General features: G+C 51.9%; 1 protein-coding gene across 2 annotated transcripts in view; it reads right to left on the reverse strand.

Annotated features, from left to right (window-relative positions):
- Positions 1-18,578, reverse strand: part of Tspan18 (tetraspanin 18) — a 135,756-nt gene that overhangs the window by 37,056 nt on the left and 80,122 nt on the right. Inside the window, exon 2 of one of the 2 annotated variants that reach the window (XM_041641278.1) lies at positions 6,147-6,267. The gene's annotated coding sequence lies outside the window, so the exon portion shown is untranslated. The remainder of the gene's footprint in view (positions 1-6,146; positions 6,268-18,578) is intronic. The other variant, XM_041641279.1, reaches the window with a different exon arrangement.

Here is an 18,578-nt window from a genome sequence, read left to right on the forward strand (position 1 = left end):
GGCTTCCTCTGGCATCTCCTCTTCACCTGTGTTACTATTTAGTGTAGAATGTTTCCACAGCTAATGTGTTTGAATACTTGGTCCCCAGCTAGAGGAGCCATTTGGGGATGGGCAGGCCTTGAGATTTCTAAGCCCAGATGCATCTAACTTGTGCCCCAAGGTTTCCGCACATGAACTTTGTGGATGACAGGTTGTGTCAACTTCAAAGGCTGGACAGTCTGTATCCCTTCCAGCTTTAGCCTTGTCCTTCCTGATCCATCAAAATGGAATGAGCTGAGCTGCAAACTCTGCTATCACGAGGCCCTAGCTGTCATACCTTCAGACAGTGGACCACATCCCCCAAACTGAGAGCCCAAACACATCCGTTCTGCCCGAGGAGGCTTCTGCTGGGGACTCTGTCACAGCCAAGAGAAGAAAGAGTAGCTGACATTGAACACTGACCACAGGCCCCGGCCCAAAGAGTCCCTTCTGGGGAAGCTGGGCTCTGCTCTGTCGTTTACAACGCCTTCATTGCAAGCCGTGGACCCGAAGTGCAGCCAGAGTGTTGTCTCCTCTGCCCCAAGTAGGTAAAAGGCACCTGGGGACAACTCAGGCCAAGACTTACTAACTTACTAATGGTTACTAATGGTAACCTAATGGCTACCGACAGCTTCAAAGTCCTGACAAGGGAGCACAGCAGAAAGCATGGCTCCATTAATGACAGATCCTTTAGCCCTAGGGCACGGCTCCTCCTTGACACAGGGCATCTGGTGTCTGTCCTGTCTTCTTCCCCATCTACCTGCAGGCTCATCATGTTCCAAAGAAGCTGTCATCAGCTTGGGACCTTGCAGTGACAGCTTCTGAATGACAGAAATACCTTTGCCCCTGATGAGCCCTCGATAGTTCACTCTTGACCACTATCCCTGGCTTCCCACCACGTTTCCAAGGGCACAGGGCAGTTTTCCTCCTCTGTATAAACTTTGTCATGGCTCCTAGTACCCCTAGGGAAAAGCCTGAACCCCACATAGAGACATAGCTGCTCTCCATTCCCCAACTCCCTCCTTCAGTCCAACACTTAGGAAATGGCAGATAGCATCACTTGCATGGCAGTGCCAGAGTCAAGTTCAAGTGCTCTGTGTGTCCCTTCAGCGCCAAGATGGGGGCCTCAAACTGTGTTCTCTCAACCTGAGTGGCTTCCCCAGGACAGCAGTGGAGGACACTGAGTGACAGCACAGACTCCCACAGGTGGAGAGCAGCTGCCTTGCCAGGTTGCAGGAAGCTGGGCCATGTCAAGCCCTGGGACATGTGACAGGAGAGAGGGCCGCAGCATGTGGCCACATCTGCCTACTTGGCTCTCCCAGCCCGAGCTGCACGTGGCTGGGCTTAAACTCTGGTCTCCCTGGGTCTCTAAGACCTCAGAAGACCTCGAGTACAGGGAAGTTGGGCTGCCCCACTCCCATGGGACCACTTTGCACTGACCGCTCTTAAGGCTTATGGTCTGGACAGCAAGTCCAGCCGCTGGCTGACTGTCTGCTCTTGACTGTGCTCCTGTTCCTGTTCTTAACAGGAGAAACCACGGAGACATGTTGTAGTCTGGGGAAGTTCCATACTGAAAGAGAACATGACTGTGAGGTGGGAATGGAGAAGCCCAGAGGTGACACAAAGACACTTGTTTTTAAGTCAAACTATCTGAGTTGTTTGTATTTGTTTTATTTTATTTTATTTAATGTGTGTGTGCACATGTGTGAGCCAGAATGCAGGCACATGTGTGCATACATGTGGAGGTCAAAGGTCAACCTCATACGCCATTCCTCAGGCACAGTCTACTTTTATTGGACACAGGTCTCTCATTGGCCTGGAGCTTGCCAGGTGGGGTATCCTGGCTGGCCACAGAACCCCAGGGGTCCTCTTGTCTCAGCTTCTCTAAGTGCTGGGATTATAAACATGTCACTGTGCCTGGTTTTTTTACATGGGCTCTGGGAGTAGAACTTAGGTCCTCATGCATACACACGGTGAGCACTTTAACAACTAAGCTATCGCTCCAACCATCTATGGATTTCTTTCTATTATTTTGCATGTTTTGAGAGAGGGTCTCTCTGTTATGGTTGGCCTTAAACTCACAGAAATCTGCCTGCCTCAGACTTCTGGGTTCTGGGATTACAGGTGTGAGCCACCATGCTTGGCTCTTCTTAGGAATTCTTAAATAACATGTATTATCCTCTTTATGACTTTTAAAAGAGGCACATCCATTTATATGTATGTGGGTATGCACGAGTATGTGCTCCATGTTTGTGGAATGTATCGGATTCGCTAGAACTGGAGTCACAGATGGCTGTGGTACCTAACCTGGTCCTCTCAAGAGCTGCAAGTGCTCTTAACCACTGAGCCATGTCTTCAGCTTCTCCTGATAGCTTTCACAAAGTATCGTGTCTTAAAATACAAAGCACTGAGCTGAACTCCTTGGGAAAAGAGAGTTTTATGCAACGGGCAGTTTAAGTAGGGCCATAAACACAGCTTCCAAGCATCCTTCCCAAGCCTTTATCCCACATCCCGAGTGCGGTGAGGTGGCTTGCGCACAGGGTTTAATTTAAAACTTACCACAGGCCTCTGTAGTTGGATGCTATGAGAACTGGTTCAAGGCCTTCCCTTTGGAAGCGAGGTCTAAATTCTCGGTTTTGACAGCCAGCACCACAGGCTGCCTCCTGCCACTGATGCAGAAACCGATAAACTCAAAGCCATTTGTTCTTTGTCCACTGCACTACTGGAAAACCAATAACATTCTCCAGGAGCAAAATCGAAGTGTCACGGGGACAAAAAGCCAGAGAAAAGCGTCTCTACACACAACCTGACACTGGAAGAATAGACTGCTGAGAGCCACTGCGATCTGTCCATTGGTCCCACCCACTCACCGACCTCAGATACTGCATACACCAGGCTCTGCACACTGCTGGAGAAAGGGAGGGGAGATGCCCACGGCCCGTAAGAAGAGGCGAGGAGGATTCTGGCCAGGAAGGACCCTCTACAACTTCTAACATTTGTGCTGTCTACAAATATCCCAACCGCTTGCAAATCAGGATCCAAGTAGTGAGAACCAAGTGCCATTCCACCATTTCTTCCTATGAGCAGACCCTGCTGCCTCCCTGGGACCTTCCACCTGCAGAGAGCAGAGCTGGGATTTGAAAGTCCAGCCCACACTTTGGTCTAGTGATAACGGTTTTTCACTCAGACTTCAGCCTAGGAAGGCAAGAAGGTGTTAATGAAAGTTGTAGGAGCCACTCAGACAAGAGTGGGATCATGCCCAAGGTTTTAGTCTGCAGATCCAGAGTCCTGTATGTATGTATGCAGGGTGTATGTATGTTGTCCTCTACAAGGGGACAGTATGGGACTCTCACGACTCAGGCATATGCTAAGGACTCATGAATAAAGGAATGAATGTGATGGGAGAAGAAAGCTGTACCCCACCTGGAATCAGGGGTATCACTCCCAGCTCATCACCAGGATTTAGGTGCCTGGATGAATAATCTGTGCTCCAAACCCCGCCTCAGATGCTTGGGAGTTAAACTCCAAGGGCTGACAAGATGTCTGACCAGATAAAGGTGATTGCTACTTATCTTGGTTACTTTTCTATTGCTGTGTTAAAACACAACTGGCAATTTATAGAAGAGAAGGTTTCCATGAGTTTATGGTTCCAGAGGGACAAGAGTCTACACCCATAACAGTGGGGAGGTGCGGCTGCAGGCAGACGTGGCAGCTGGGGTAGCAGCTGAGAACTCACATCTTAAACTGCAAGCAGAGAGCAAACTGGGAATGGTGGAAGGCTTTGAAACATCAAATACCACCTCCAGTGACACACTTCCTCCAGGAAGACCACGTTCCCTACACCTCCCCAACAGCTCCACCAGGGAACCAAGATGCTACGGGGGGCATTCTCTTTCAATCCACCCCACCACAAAACAAACCTAAACAACCCACCACACCATGAAACCTGAGGACCCCCTGCAATTCCCAGTACCTACATGGTGGAGGAAGAGAACTGACTCACGAAGGCTGTCCTCTGACCTCCACATGAGCACCAGTGAACACGCATGCATACATACATGCATGTGCGAGCTCACGTGCATGCGCAACACACACAACTGAAATGTAAGTTGAAATCTAAATACTAATGGCACTGGCATGTCTCACCAAGGCACTCTGGAGGCATGTCTGATCTGCACCTGAGCTCTGGAAGAAGTGAGTTATTGTGTGTGCTTCCTGACATGGAAGGAGACCCTTGGAGGAACACTGGGAAAAGTGTGTGTGTGACTGGGAGATGATTGGGGACTACATGGTTAAATCTGGGAGGGGTCTTGTTCTCACTTCACAGATGACAAACTGGAGGACAGGGAGGCTATAAAATCTGGGAAGAATGCAGCGGCTAGACATGGCAGTGTACCCTGCAATCCCAGCACTTGGGAGCTACAGGTAAGAAGACAGCGTACATCGGTACATCGTAGGCTCTTACCTCAACAAAGTAAACTTAGTCAACATCTAACGCAAGGTCTGCCGTGACACTTGCAGTAGCGCATTTCTGAAGTCCAAGCACTAGGAACGCGGAGGCAGGGGGATGGTGATTTTGAGGCTGACCTAGACTAGACAGTGAGAACTTGCTTTAGAAGATAAGAAACAGCCCACCAGAACAAGCCACAGAAATCCTGCAAGCAGCTAGGGAATAAAGTCAGAAAGCCTCCCACATATTTTCCCAGGAGCAAGAGAGGGACTGAGAGAGGGACCAGTTGACCCCATCCCAGGAAGCTTTACAGGACTCCGTCCCAGGGCTCCAGCCAGCCCCAAGATACACCAGGCTGCCCTCTGAGGGCTCACACTCTCTAGCTTCTACTCTTGCCTTCTGCATGCCATCCCCATATCTTCTCCTGTCCAGTGACGCAGCCAGTTTTCAAACCCAGTGTCTAGACACTGAGGCCCTGATTTACTACACAGCCAAGAAGCATCTTCTCCCTTTGGCTTGGAGTCCCAGAGTCTCCTGCAGAGTGGGCTGGGAGTCCCTGAGCTTGGAGTATTGGTACCAGAGGCTCCTGCTGTTGTGTTGCAGAATGAATTGGACCCTGAATAGTCTATACAGAGATCTCTAGTAGGGTCCTTCTCCTTGAGGGAGTACGGAACTTTGAGACTTGGAGAGCAAGGACCAAGTCATTGTATGATTGTCAGACCCATGTGAAGGGGCTTTTGAAAAATGGTTGGAACGAATAGAGCCTGCAAACAGCCCCATGTCTGAGCAGGGTTGAGCACGGAGGGAGACCCTTGGGAGTGATGGAGAATAAAACCGCAGAAGAGGATCCTGCCCTCAGATCCTGGAACTCCTGGAGAACAGGACAGGGAGCCTGAGGGCTGAGGTTCTTGTGTCCTGCTCGGTTCCTAGTGTCTAACAACAGACCACACAGCAGCTACTCCAGACCCGGAGACTGGATCAGGGTGAGCAGGCTTTGACCATGAGGAGCTAGGCACACCATATAAGGGCAGGTCTGTGTGGCGAGTCAGAGCTGGGGAGGAGGAAGAACTTTCCAAGCTGGTGGAGAGCCTACAGGTTTGTAGGTTTACGGTTACCAGCACCAGGGACAGGGCGGATCTTTAACCTTTAACCCTTGGCTGCAGCTGCGTGGCAGCAGTGTGCTAAACTGTGCATTTCAACCTTTTATTTCCACATGAAATCTTACACCACACCCTAAAGATGGGTATAGCTGTTGTTTTCAGGTTCTCAGGGGGTACTCCCAGACTGGCCCGTTCCTCTGGGGCTGTCTCCCATCACTCCCAATCTCCTTGAGGAGCCTTACGGAAGCCAGGTTTGTTTGGTCCTCCAGAGAGGGCCTGGGTCTTCCTAGACCTGGGTTTTCTGAGGCTAAAGCAAGTTCCTCCTTCAAGAAGGGATGGGGGAGCCCTTCCCATGGAATGGAGTTCTATTCAAGCCCTGGGGGCTCGAACAGCAGGGTGACCATTAGGGAAGCAGAAGGAGGAAGCTGCTGCCACCTGTTCAGCGAGAAGTCTGCTCTTTTAGATGTTTTTTCATCGAGTCCTCATGGTAACCAATGGGGTCATGAGGGCTATGGTGGAGGACAAGGTACCCTGCTGATGGCCTCTGTGACAAAAAGGGCAAGCCAGAACTCCCTTACCTGGTCAGCCGAGCTGGAAAGCCTGTGTCTGTGTTTAGATTGCACACCAAGGACTTCACCTGCAGTATCGGGAGGGCCGGCTTCTGCAGAATGCACGCTGTCCAGCAGTTTGTCTACCTGTCTGGGAAGCAGAAGAGTCTTGACTATCTGGCCAGGTTGATGTCATCACCTTCCAGCACTTCAGGCCTCCCCTTCCAGTATGGTTTGCAATGCCCTTGGTTCCCAGGAGGCAGTACACACAGCCTTCTGAAGCCAGGGCTCTGCACTGGGGGACCTGCCACCAGGACCCAGCTGAAGTTCTGAGGGAACAGTTCAGAAGCACAAAGGTATGTGCCCATGGCACACAGGTGTATGCATCCCACAGTGCCAGAGTAATACACATAGGCCTGCCGCTAAGCTGCACAGAGCAAAGGGCCCTTCCGAAGGGAGGCTAATGAATGTGCCCAATTCACTTAGATGCAAAACTTAAGTCCAGAGGTTGAATGATTGGAAGTGTTAGGTGTCTGAGTCCCTCGGAGAAAAGGTCCTTGTTCATGTGAAAACACATCTGTGGTATGCAGGCAAGATAGAGCCATGGTCTCCTATAACCAATGAGGAGACTGATACCCAGGGAGGGGCAGTCTCCCGACTAGAGCCACACAGCAAAATGGCAGAGCAAAGCTGAGTCTATCCAAACGCATGGCTCCAGGGATGCCTATTCTTTCGGACTTGTCAGATTTGAAGCCTTTCGAGCAGTCCCCAGCCTTAGCAGGAGCCTCCCTGATATGCTGTCAGGAGTGTGGGTCACCATTTTTGCCCAGTCACAGATCACAACAAAGAATTGCTTCCTAGCTGTGTTTGAGTCCAGGTAAAGTGTGGAAAATTGTGCCCTGAAGCCAGAAGCACTGGAGACGGTAGACCTTGGCCACATGCTTGGACAATAACTTTTCCCCCCAGTAGTGGGGCTCTGGACAAATCAGGCGGCCTCTCAGAGCATTCGTTTCCTCATTTGCAAACAAGGCGGATAATGGGATTGCTCCCCAAAGCTTGCTGGGAGTTAAAATGCTTCATCGGTCTGGATGAAGAAGACCATAGAAGAGCATTTGACATAGGACAATTGCTCAGTAAGTGTAGGCAGGTGACAGAGCGAGTGTGTTTGTGTGTCTGAGTGAGAGAAAGAGAGAGAGGAGAGAGAGAGAGAGAGAGAGAGAGAGAGAGAGAGATGAGGGAGGTGGAGGACACACTTGCCTGGTGTCCTGGCAAATGTTTAGACGTACAGCAACTCTAAACTCCTCCAGTGGATCCTCCCCCTCACAGTCCATCCGGCCTCCACCTGGCCTGCCTGGCCCTCTCTCTGGGCTATCAATCCCCATCTGCCAGGGATGTCCTCTACTGTTAGTTATCAAGCACCACCTTTTGCCAGCCAGAAAAATGCAAATGTCATTAGCACTCCACAAGTTCGTGAGTGCCAATGCTGGACCAGAGGCAACCAGAGCTGAGAACAGGGAAGGCTTAGCAGGTCCGTGAACAGTCCCAGGTTGTTCAAAAGGACATTATAAAGGGGCAAACAGCTGCAAGAGAGAGGGACCGGGAAGACTGTCTCTGGAACAGGGTAAGCCATGGCTCCTGATGGCGCTCCACTCTCCCCATTTCAGCCACTGAGTCTGTCTCTCAGCATCTATGACGTCTCTTCCCAGCATTCCTCTGTCCAGCACACTCGAAGAGGCTTATTTTGGGGGGCCGTGCCTACCTCTCCCATACCCCTCAAGTCATCTGAGGTATAAATTATGGACAAGGAAGTGACCTGGGATGGGGTGGGGTCTTCCTCTCAGAGAGAGGTGGTGGTGGTAAGTCCTCCAGGGATGGGCAGTGAGGAATCAAGGTTCTGGTCCCAAGGTTGTACTAACTGGCATGAGTCCCTGCCTTGCCTGCAGGTACCTTGATTTTCCCACCCACGAAAGGCAACTTGCACCTTCTATCTGCTTCTGCAGGCTCTTGGGGCGGGGCAGAGGCCCATGCTACACAGATGGGAAAGTCCAGTGTTCCGCCTGCCACAGGACACTCATTTAATCCTCATGGCGTTGTCATCCCCACTTTGGGGATAAGAAACTGAGGCTCAGAGAGATCAAATCAGCAGACACGTGTGTGGACTCATGATTTGGTCACTGTGTGATGGCGCTATCAAGTGTGCTGAAAACAGCGACTAGAGTAGCCTACGTGTCACACACATGTGTGCACCAGGACACGGGGTGGTTGGGATGGGCAGTTCCAGGTCTGAGCAGGACCTGTGGAGCAGATGTCATCTGTGTCACAGAGTGAAGTTCCTGATCCTAGGAGGGCCAGCTGGAGAGGACATGGCCCAGTGAACGAGACACCCATGTGTGATAGTCACAGCCTCAGGCCACTCCACAGCCACTCAGCCTGTGTGATCCAGGTCTGTCCCCACAGGTCCTCATGGGCCCCCACAGGTCCTGGCCTGTGTTGCTGCTCAGTCTCACAATGCCCTTGCTCAAGCATTTCCACTCATAGGTGGCCTGTCCAGCCGAGGGAAACTGGTTCTGCAGATGGGGGCTGGTTTATGCCGGAGCTGCTGCCACATGTAGGGAACTTCAAGGTGTGGGGGGAAAAAAGAGGGGTCCAGCCCCAAATCTGCAGTCTCATCATTGCCTCTGTTGCCTGTGTGATCATGGCAGGCAAGACCTACCCGAGCCTGTGAAAACTCCGTGTTACACATATGTCTGAGGCAGAGTGGAGGCACACTATGAAAGTGGTCCCCATCAGAGTACAGCATAGGTCAAGGAAACAGTCTAGAGTTTCCAGTGAGCCTTGACCAAAAGTCTAACCATGCTCTTATGGAAACCCCTCTCTCACTCCTGAGCGCCAGTTTCCCTTTCCATAGAACGCAGGATTGGCACGGAGACACACATCAGTGGTAAAGACCTGCGTGCAAGGCCCGTGTGTGTGCAAGAGCCATGCGTGTGCAAGGCCCGTGAGTGTGCAGGGCCCTGTCCAGCCCAGCCACAATGGAAACGAAAGGGACATAACTACAGGAAGGCACACGGCCCCCACTCCACGTCGTGTGTAACTACAGCAAGGCACACGGCCCCCCACTCCACGTCGTGTGTAACTACAGGGAGGCACACGGCCCCCCACTCCACGTCATGTGTAACTACAGGGAGGCACACGCCCCCCCCACTCCACGTCGTGTGTCACTACAGCGAGGCACACGGCCCCCCACTCCACGTCGTGTGTAACTACAGGGAGGCACACGTCCCCCCCACTCCACATTGTGTGTAACTACACGGAGGCACACGGCCCCCCCCACTCCACGTCGTGTGTAACTACAGGGAGGCACACGCCCCCCCCCACTCCACGTCGTGTGTAACTACAGGGAGGCACACGGCCCCCCACTCCACGTCGTGTGTAACTACAGCGAGGCACACGGCCCCCCACTCCACGTCGTGTGTAACTACAGGGAGGCACGCGGCCCCACTCCACGTCGTGTGTAACTACAGGGAGGCACACGGCCCCACTCCACGTCGTGTGTAACTACAGGGAGGCACACGCCCCACTAAACGTCGTGTGTAACTACAGGGAGGCACACGGCCCCCCCCACTCCACATCGTGTATAACTACAGGGAGGCACACGGCCCCACTCCACGTCGTGTATAACTACAGGGAGGCACACGGCCCCACTCCACGTCGTGTGTAACTACAGGGAGGCACACGGCCCCCCCCACTCCACATTGTGTGTAACTACAGGGAGGCACGCGGCCCCACTCCACGTCGTGTGTAACTACAGGGAGGCACACGCCCCACTCCACTCCACGTCGTGTGTAACTACAGGGAGGCACACGGCCCCCCCACTCCACATTGTGTGTAACTACAGGGAGGCACACGCCCCCCCCCACTCCACGTCGTGTGTAACTACAGGGAGGCACACGCCCCCCCCCACTCCACGTCGTGTGTAACTACAGGGAGGCACACGCCCCCCCCCCCCACTCCACGTCGTGTGTAACTACAGGGAGGCACACGGCCCCCCACTCCACGTCGTGTGTAACTACAGGGAGGCACACGGCCCCCCACTCCACGTCGTGTGTAACTACAGGGAGGCACACGCCCCCCTACTCCATGTCATGTGTAACTACAGCGAGGCACACGGCCCCACTCCACGTCGTGTTTTCATTCCTGCACGCTGCTCAAATCCTCACTGAAACTGAGACCAGCAGCAGTGGCCCTTCCAGCAGCGGGAGATGTGAGCAGATGTGGCAGCAAGGTTTGGGCAAGAGGAGAAAAGAAAGTACCTCATGTCTGAGCTGCTGAGCAGGAAGGGAGGCGGCAACTTTGGGAAGGGAGAGAAGCACATGGGTGAGTGTGTGGAACCAACAGAGGGATGGTGGAAGGGACATATTGATGAGGTGGGGGAAGGAGGGAAGGAGGGAGGGAGAGAGGCTGACCATACTGCTGGGAGCAGAGGGAATCTGGACTGAGCCTTTTCCTAAGTGTTTCGTACTTCCGGGGAGCATGGTGGAACAAGAACACCTACTGGGTGCGGGGACTCCAGAGATTATATTCACTTTCCAAGGAGCCCAGAACCCAAGGGGAAAGACAGTCCCAGAGTGGGAAGGAGGGGAGAGGTAAGAAGAGGGGAGAGGGGCACCAGGAGGGTTTCTCAGAGAAAGGGGCAGATCTGAATGTCTGAGTCTCTGAGGCAGAGACAAGGGTGAGAAAGGCATGCCAGTGCCCAGATGTGGGACAGGCAGTCAAGGCTGTGTGCCATGGTGGGCAGCTGTGATGACACGGGCAAGGGAGGAAGGCAGAGGCCAGTGACTTGGGTCCTTGGATGTCAGGCTGAGGATGCTGAACTGCAGCCACAGGCCGTGTGGGGAACCACTGAAGAGGTGTGCATGGTGGCAGGCTGAGACCGCAGAGAGTCAGGTAAGTGGAAATAGAGGACAAAAGGGTGGACAGAAGATGAAGGTGGGGCTAGTAAGCTTGGAACAGAGAGGAGCCATGGAAGGACCCTAAGGCAAGTCAAGATGGAAGGAAGACAGTGAACTGTGGTGCTCATAGCCCAGTGTGTCACTGCCACCAACTGTGTAGCCTTGAGGAAGTTCTTTCACTTCTCTGGGCCTCAGTTTCCCACCCCGCCCCTCAAATTAAAAACTAAGCCACCTCATAGGACTATAGAGTTCAACAGAGCTCTCTAAATACGGCCAGCGAGGGCTGGGTGCCCAGTGACAGATGCTGAGTGCTGGCCGGTGTGGTCTTAATTTTATTCCCAGCATGCTTTCCTAAGGTGCAAGGAAGGACACTGATGCTCAAGGTCAAACAGGCAGCAAGAGCTGGCCTCTCTGGGGCTCAGCAGGCCTCACATCCCAGGAGAAGCAAGTTACAAGCAAATAAACCACGATGACTCAGAGAAGCCTGATCTTAAAATATTATTAAAGAGAAAGACTGTGGTATGACTGTGCACGGCCTGTTTATTAAACTCCAGCTAATAAGTAAAATGAGTTAAGTTAATGAAAAACCAACCTTCGGGAGGGATCGCATCACCTAATGGTAGCCCATAAACATCAACATGAAAATTTAAAACACGAGAATGAATATGGGCGCCGGCAGCAGGGGAGGCCCGCAGGAAAGCAGCCATTGATTCTAGCGCTTCCCCTCGTTCATGGGGTCTTCGGGAAGTCATAAGGAGGAGTTATTTCCCATTGTTCACACACCAAGGATGCTAGGTGCCGAATCTAAATGGTCTCTCATTCCTAATTAGTAAGAATGAAATTAGAATCCATGTATGGTAGAGCTGGAGAGGGCCTGGGGGGGGGTTTCTGTACACAGCGTTCTTTGTTTTACAGACCAGCAGTGGCAGGGGGTGGAGAGGAAAGAAAGGACAGAGGGGAAGAGAGAGACAAGGGAGAGAGAGGGAAGAGAGAGAGAAGAGAGGGAGAGAAATGAGACAGAGAAAGAGAGGGAGGGAGGGAAGGAGAGAGAGAGGGAGAGAGAGAAGGAGAGAGAGGGGGAGAGAGAGGCATTTAAGTGAAATAGTTAAAGGGCATTGATTAATGGCAAAATTGGCAGACTTTTTTTTTTAACTGAACCCAGGTACCCACCAAGATTAACAGGAAGGAGACGCACTCTGGGGACCTTTTGCTCTGTCCTAAGGGGCAATATGTGGTTCACTCTCCAGTCCAGGTCAGTAGCTCCATGGGTTCCAGAAGAGGCTCATTGTCTGTATTTGTGTCTGAGGTGAGTAATTGTCTCTAAACTCAGTTGGCTCTCTCCTCTCTCTCTCTCTCTCTCTCCCTCCTCCTCTTCCTCCCCTCCCTTCCCCTCCCCCCCTGCTCACACACACACACACACACACACACACACACACACACACGAGCGTGGGGACCTTTGGTGACACACACACACACGTGTGCACGTGTTATTGTGTGCTTGTGTGTGTCACACTTCAAGCTGTGTGAGATTATGAAGCAGATGTTTAATCACCACCTGAGTGTAATTTATCAACACGACTAATACACAACCACACTGCATAATTACCTTGCAATTATATGGAAAAGAAATATTTTATTACTGAGAGTTTGCTAATAACATGGCACCCGATGGGCAGTGAGCTTTCCCCCTGCCCACTTCCCTACCAGGGCTTTTCTGGGCTGATGTCCTAACCTTTCAGAGCTCAGGTGGGCTGCAGCCTCCTCCCCATGGCCTGGCATCCTGTCAGTTTAAAATCTTTGTTTTCATTTGTTTGAGTCCTATCTCAAACAATCTCACTCTACAGCCAGGCTGGCCTTGAGTTCACAAATGATCTTATTGCCTCACTACTGTGATTACTGGCAAGCACAGCCATGCCCAGCCCCTTTGGAGAGGCAACTTGGGAGGGAGAAAGGCAAGAGTCACCAGGGTACTGCTTTCCCTCAGCAAGTTTAAGAATCCCCTTTGGGTGACCTCAGTGTCACTGTCTTCTCCCTCTCTCCAAGTCCCTAACTCTAAGAGAGCAGGTAACAGGAGAAGCTGGGGGACACATGGAGAGACTGGGGATACAGAGAAAGGTTGGGAATACAAGGTGAGGCTAGGGGACACAGGGAGAGACTAGGAGACACAGGGAGAATCTGGGAACACAGGAAGAGGTTGGGGGCGCAAAGAGAGACTGGGGACACAGAGAAAGGCTGGGGATACAGGGAGAGGTTGGGGATACAGGGAGAGGCTAGGGGACACAGGGAGAGGCTGGGGACACAGGGAGAGGTTGGGGACACAGGGAGAGGTTGGGGACACAGGGAGAGGTTGGGGACACAGGGAGAGGTTGGGGACACAGGGAGAGGCTGGGGGACACAGGGAGAGGTTGGGGACATAGGGAGAGGTTGGGGACACAGGGAGAGGCTGGGGGACACAGGGAGAGGCTGGGGGACACAGGGAGAGGTTGGGGACACAGGGAGAGGCTGGGGGACACAGGGAGAGGCTGGGGGACACAAGGAGAGGTTTGGTACACAGGGAGAGGTTTGGGACACAGGGAGAGGTTGGGGACACAGGGAGAGGTTGGGGACACAGGGAGAGGTTTGGGACACAGGGAGAGGTTTGGGACACAGGGAGAGGTTTGGGACACAGGGAGAGGTTGGGGACACAGGGAGAGGTTGAGGGCACAAAGAGAGACTGGGGACACAGAAAGAAGCTGAGGATACAGAGAGAGGCTGGGAACACAGGAAGAGGTTGAGATGTTTGCCAAGCCTGAACAGCTCCAAAGGTGAGTGAGAGGTATTTGGTAGACGAGAGAACCCACCCAGACAGTGGGTTGGGACTCTCTCGCATGGAAATCGTAAGAGCCGGTTTCCTAGGAGAGGATGTTCTGAGGGGGCGTCCTCGGGGCTGCTCACAAGGTACCAGTCACCTGCTTCTGCTTTCCTATCCTCTGAAGAGCAGGAATCCTCAGTAAGCTCAGTGGCTCACGGGCAGAGGCAACCAAGTAGGCAGAAGACCTCTGTTGTTCACTTCCCTTCCAACCCTTCAGTCTCATTCAGTGTAGCCTGTGCGACACCCGGAGCCCTTGTTGCCTGTGTGTTTTAACTGCCCATTGTGTCTTTCATTTGATGGTATCATCATCCACTCTAGTACTCAGAAGGGGCCATAGTATCAAGAATTTTAACACAGAACTACCATGTGTCCACAAGTCCAATCCTGGGTCTGTATCATAAGGAACTGAATTCCAGATTCCAAAGAATGCTACACTTGGGGGTGTAAATCATATTTTCATAGCATCCAAGGGGAAGCCACTCTGGTGCTGGCCCTGTCTCCATGTGGTAAAATATCGCCGTCAGAGTAAGGGCCTGATACCAGCTCAATGTGGAGGAAGCTCCAGTGTCTGTGAAGGAAGAGCAGCCTCGCCAAGGCCACAGATTACAAAACTCCAATATTCATTCTGTGAAGATCTCATACTAGGCAGAGCCTTAGGGGAAGACAGAACTTGGGTGTCTGGGGGTGGAGGGGAATGATGGTGGCTTCTTTTTCCAGGCAAGGAAAAGTTCTGGAAACAGAGGTGATGAACATACAATGTGTGGATGTGTCAGATGCTGCAGAATTGTGCAGTGGTGAGGGACAGTGCAATGGAATTTGGATTTCACCTCAGAGGGAGGGAGGAAAGGAAAAAAGGAAAACAGAAGAAAAAATGGAAGGACAGGGGAAAGAGGGGGCAGGCAGAAAGGGAGATGACAAATGGGGAGGAGAGACAACAGGAAGGTTGGAAAGGAAAAAGAGAGGAAAGAAAGCAGAGAGAAGAAGAAGGGAGAAAAGTACACACACATACAGAAGGAGAGGGAGAGAGAGAGGGAGAGAGGGGGGGGGGGAGAGGGAGAGAGAGAGAGAGAGAATTCTTAGGATCCCTCAAGGCCTTTGCAAGAAGTCACTTTCCTGATGTCCTTCCAGGCTCTTGGTAGTTACAGCTGGAGTCCCACAGTCCTGTGTCATGCAGTCTAGTGCCAGCATTCCCAGCTCCTGCTGGAGCTGGAGTGGAGTATTACATAGCATCAATTCCCACGGACTCTCAGCTCAGTGCCTACATCTGTGCTGGGGCAGAAAACCACCTATTTCCTAGTCAGGTGACTTGGGTAAGTCCCAGAGCCATGATTTTGCCTAGACAGTTCTGCTGGTCTCTGATGAACTCCAACTCCTCTTTCAGGACCCAATCCACATGCTCCCTCCCATGTGAGAGTCCCTGAGAGTGCCTGGCTTCTGGCACACACTCTGAGTGACTAATGTGTCTCTGACATTGTCATGGTACATTATCCTGTATGCTACTCACCAGACTCCAGTTCACTCAGCTGCGTCTCCTGCCTCAGGCAGGTCCTCAGGAGAATGTCTACTGCTCGAGATCTTTCTAATAACTGCTGCCACACCTCCCTCGCTGACTTAAAAATAATGGCTGTACAATCACAGAAGTACAGTAGCATGCCACATATCAAAGCGATCATACATTGAAGGGTTGGCATGGAGAATAATCCCAAACACCAAGAAGCACCCCTTCCAATACCCTGTTGGAAACTTTATAATCTGTACCAGAATGTAAACTAGGTGGAGAGATGCCAAAAACTTCTCTTCACTCCAGAGAGCAGAGACAGTTTCCCTGGTTACAGCCCTCTGCAATGCTGTGGATGGTGGGGCATGCTAAGGGTAAGGAGCATCATTTCTGACACCCAAAGCAGAGCGGTGGCCCAGATCCTTGACAACTGTGGAACATACGGCTGGTCTCCATATCATCAATGCTAGGAAAATAGAAATGAAAACCCACAGTGCGACATTACTACAGCTCCAACGGAGGGCTGAAACTGCGCAGAGGGGTGATGCCAAGTGTAGGTGAAAGAGACCAGGGCTCGCACACTACTGGCAGACACCACGCCGATTCCACTTGACAGCTGTGAAAGCTAAGCACAGCCATCCATGCACCCAACAGAATGTCTGCCCCTGACAACAAAAAGACATGGACCAGAATGTTCACTGCAGCTTGAATCACAAGCATCCAAAACGGAAAGCAACCCAAAGGCATGCCATTGCACACATGGAGGTCAAAGCACAATCTATGGCAGTTGGCCGTCTCCCTCCACCATGTGTTCTGGAACACGGAACTCAGGTTTTCAGGCTTAGCAGAAGGTGGCTTTCCCACCGAGCCATCTCACTTTTCCTTCCTCCCCTTTGTGCATACAGAATCTGGTAGCCCAGGCTGGGCTCACAGTCACTACAGTCAGGGAATGACTCTGAACTTCTCATCATCCTGCCTCTATTTCCCGAGTGATAGGATTACAGGAACGTGCCAACACATCCAGTTCATGTAGTGAATACTAGGTACGCATTCTACCAACTCGACGACATCTCTAGCCTCCAACTGCTTTATTTCTGAAGTTTAATTCACACCCTATCCCTTCCTGTTCAAGCTTTACCTGCAGCTTTATATAAAACTTTGAATTTAATATTGAGATTTGAATTTTAAGTTTAAGATTTTGTGTTGGGCCGCCTTCAAGGATATCCCGGAGTTACATGTGTTCTGTAAGCTACAGGTTGTTGGACACACCCACAGGTGAGGTGTCTATCTTTTGAGTCCCTACTGCCCTCCGAGGCCGGTGTAGAGGAGTTTCTCCGAGAGAGGAAGAGGTCATGTGTGGAGGCCCACCAGGTAAGGGTGCTGGCTTCAGCGTTGGCAGCCTCTGGCACGTGATTCTCATGGCAACACCGGAGGGGATGTTAATGGGAAAGATAAAACTAAGAGTTAAAAGGCAAGCCCAGGCCATCCTTTGCTAACCAGAGGTTACCACCATTGTGCCTCCTGCTGACTGAGAGAGGCAGATGTGAGAGGCAGGCTCTCCCCACCAGGCCTTTCTGTCTGCGAAGTGGGATAGCCAGGCAGCAGGCTGGGGCATGAGCAAGCAGGGTAATTAACACGTGTGCCAAGCAACTGGCATCTGGGCCAGGGTTGAAAGCAAATCTGGAGGCCTGCTTTGCCCTGCCCACCAGAGTCTATTTCAGGTCCCTCTTGGCAACAGCGCCGGAGTGGCCAAGAGTGCCTGCTGGAGCCAGCACTAGCCTGCCCTACTAAAGAGTAGGGCTCCTGCCCATCCCAGAGCACCGCCCCTGGAGCACACACCTCTGAAATCCTTTGAACTTCACTTCTTTCATTTGCAAAATAAGAGGAATAATTCCCCACCCCAGGACTGCTGAGCGTACTAGCAGATCACCTACAAAAAAAGCACTTTGCATTTTTTCTGAAGTGCAATGCAAATGCTGTTGTTTGATGTCTTACACACGGCTAGTTATAATTACAACGGCTCTTCTAACAAGGCAGGGCCAGTGAGATGGATGGCGGGGAACGCTGGAGACTGCATCTCTACCACAGCATTGCAGAGTCTCCTGTCAGATGGTAGCCCCACCAGCCCATTCTATAGATGGGGAAAGAGGGTACTTTGTTCCTGCTTTAGTAATGAGGCTTCTGGCAATTCTCCCTGGAGGATTTGGTGGAGTTACTGTGTTTGCTTCCTACAGAGGCAAGCCTGGGTCAGCCAAGGACGCCTGTCCCTCGTGGGGCTTCAATTCTTGGCTGTGGATTTTTGTCATGATTCTACAGGGATCATGGATGCCACCAAGACTGAGTGTGGCACCTGGGGTGCACACAGAACAGGCAATATTCTTGGGAGGGTGGGATCTAGCCACCTAGACTGACAGTCAAGTATGTCCCTGACGTTTGGTTGCTCAAGGATACCCTTCCCTTCAGCACCACCATTCCTGAAGGTCCTTGCTTTGGGTCACAGCTGACTCAAACACTGGCCCCCCAGCATTCTCCAGCATGGATGGGAGCACTCAAGGACCATGCGAACAAGTCCGGGGTCTTGGGATCTGGGTCTCTGGATGCACTTACTCAAGGCCAAGTTCTGGGCTTCTCTGGCATTGGAAACAGGAGGCAAGGGGACTTAGCAGCAGCTCCATCTGTGTGCTCCTGACATCTCTGAGACACACCCTTTGTCTGAATGCCAAGATTTAAGGACACAGGGGCTTTTCATAAGTTCTGAGGCAGGAGAATGCCTTTCAACAGGTCTGATGAGGTGAGGCAGGTGGAGAGTCCCAGGAGCTCCTCCCAGATCTCTGCTTCTCTGCACAGCACCTACTGGACCCCAGCTCCCTCAGCAGAGTGGAGCAGTTGCACGGGGGCACTTAGAGCCTTGTGGATTAGATCGGCGGTATTCTGGAAAATCCGAGAACCAAGCTACTGGTCTCACGCCTTTAGCTGCTGGTTGTCTTGTTTGTTTGGTTTCTACTTAAGCTTCTTACTTTCTCATAGCTTCTTGGGCTTTTGGGGAATCTGAAGGACTCCTGGCCTCTTGCACGATCTCCTTCTGTATAGAGTTATACACGGGCTTTTTGGTGTCTAGTTGATTCTCCATTGTGGTTTTCCTGCCGTTCAGCTATATTCCC

This window comes from Microtus oregoni, unplaced genomic scaffold (assembly GCF_018167655.1).
Source record: "Microtus oregoni isolate MIOR12 unplaced genomic scaffold, Mior012 000068F_ref0000429, whole genome shotgun sequence".
Lineage (NCBI taxonomy): Eukaryota > Metazoa > Chordata > Mammalia > Rodentia > Cricetidae > Microtus > Microtus oregoni.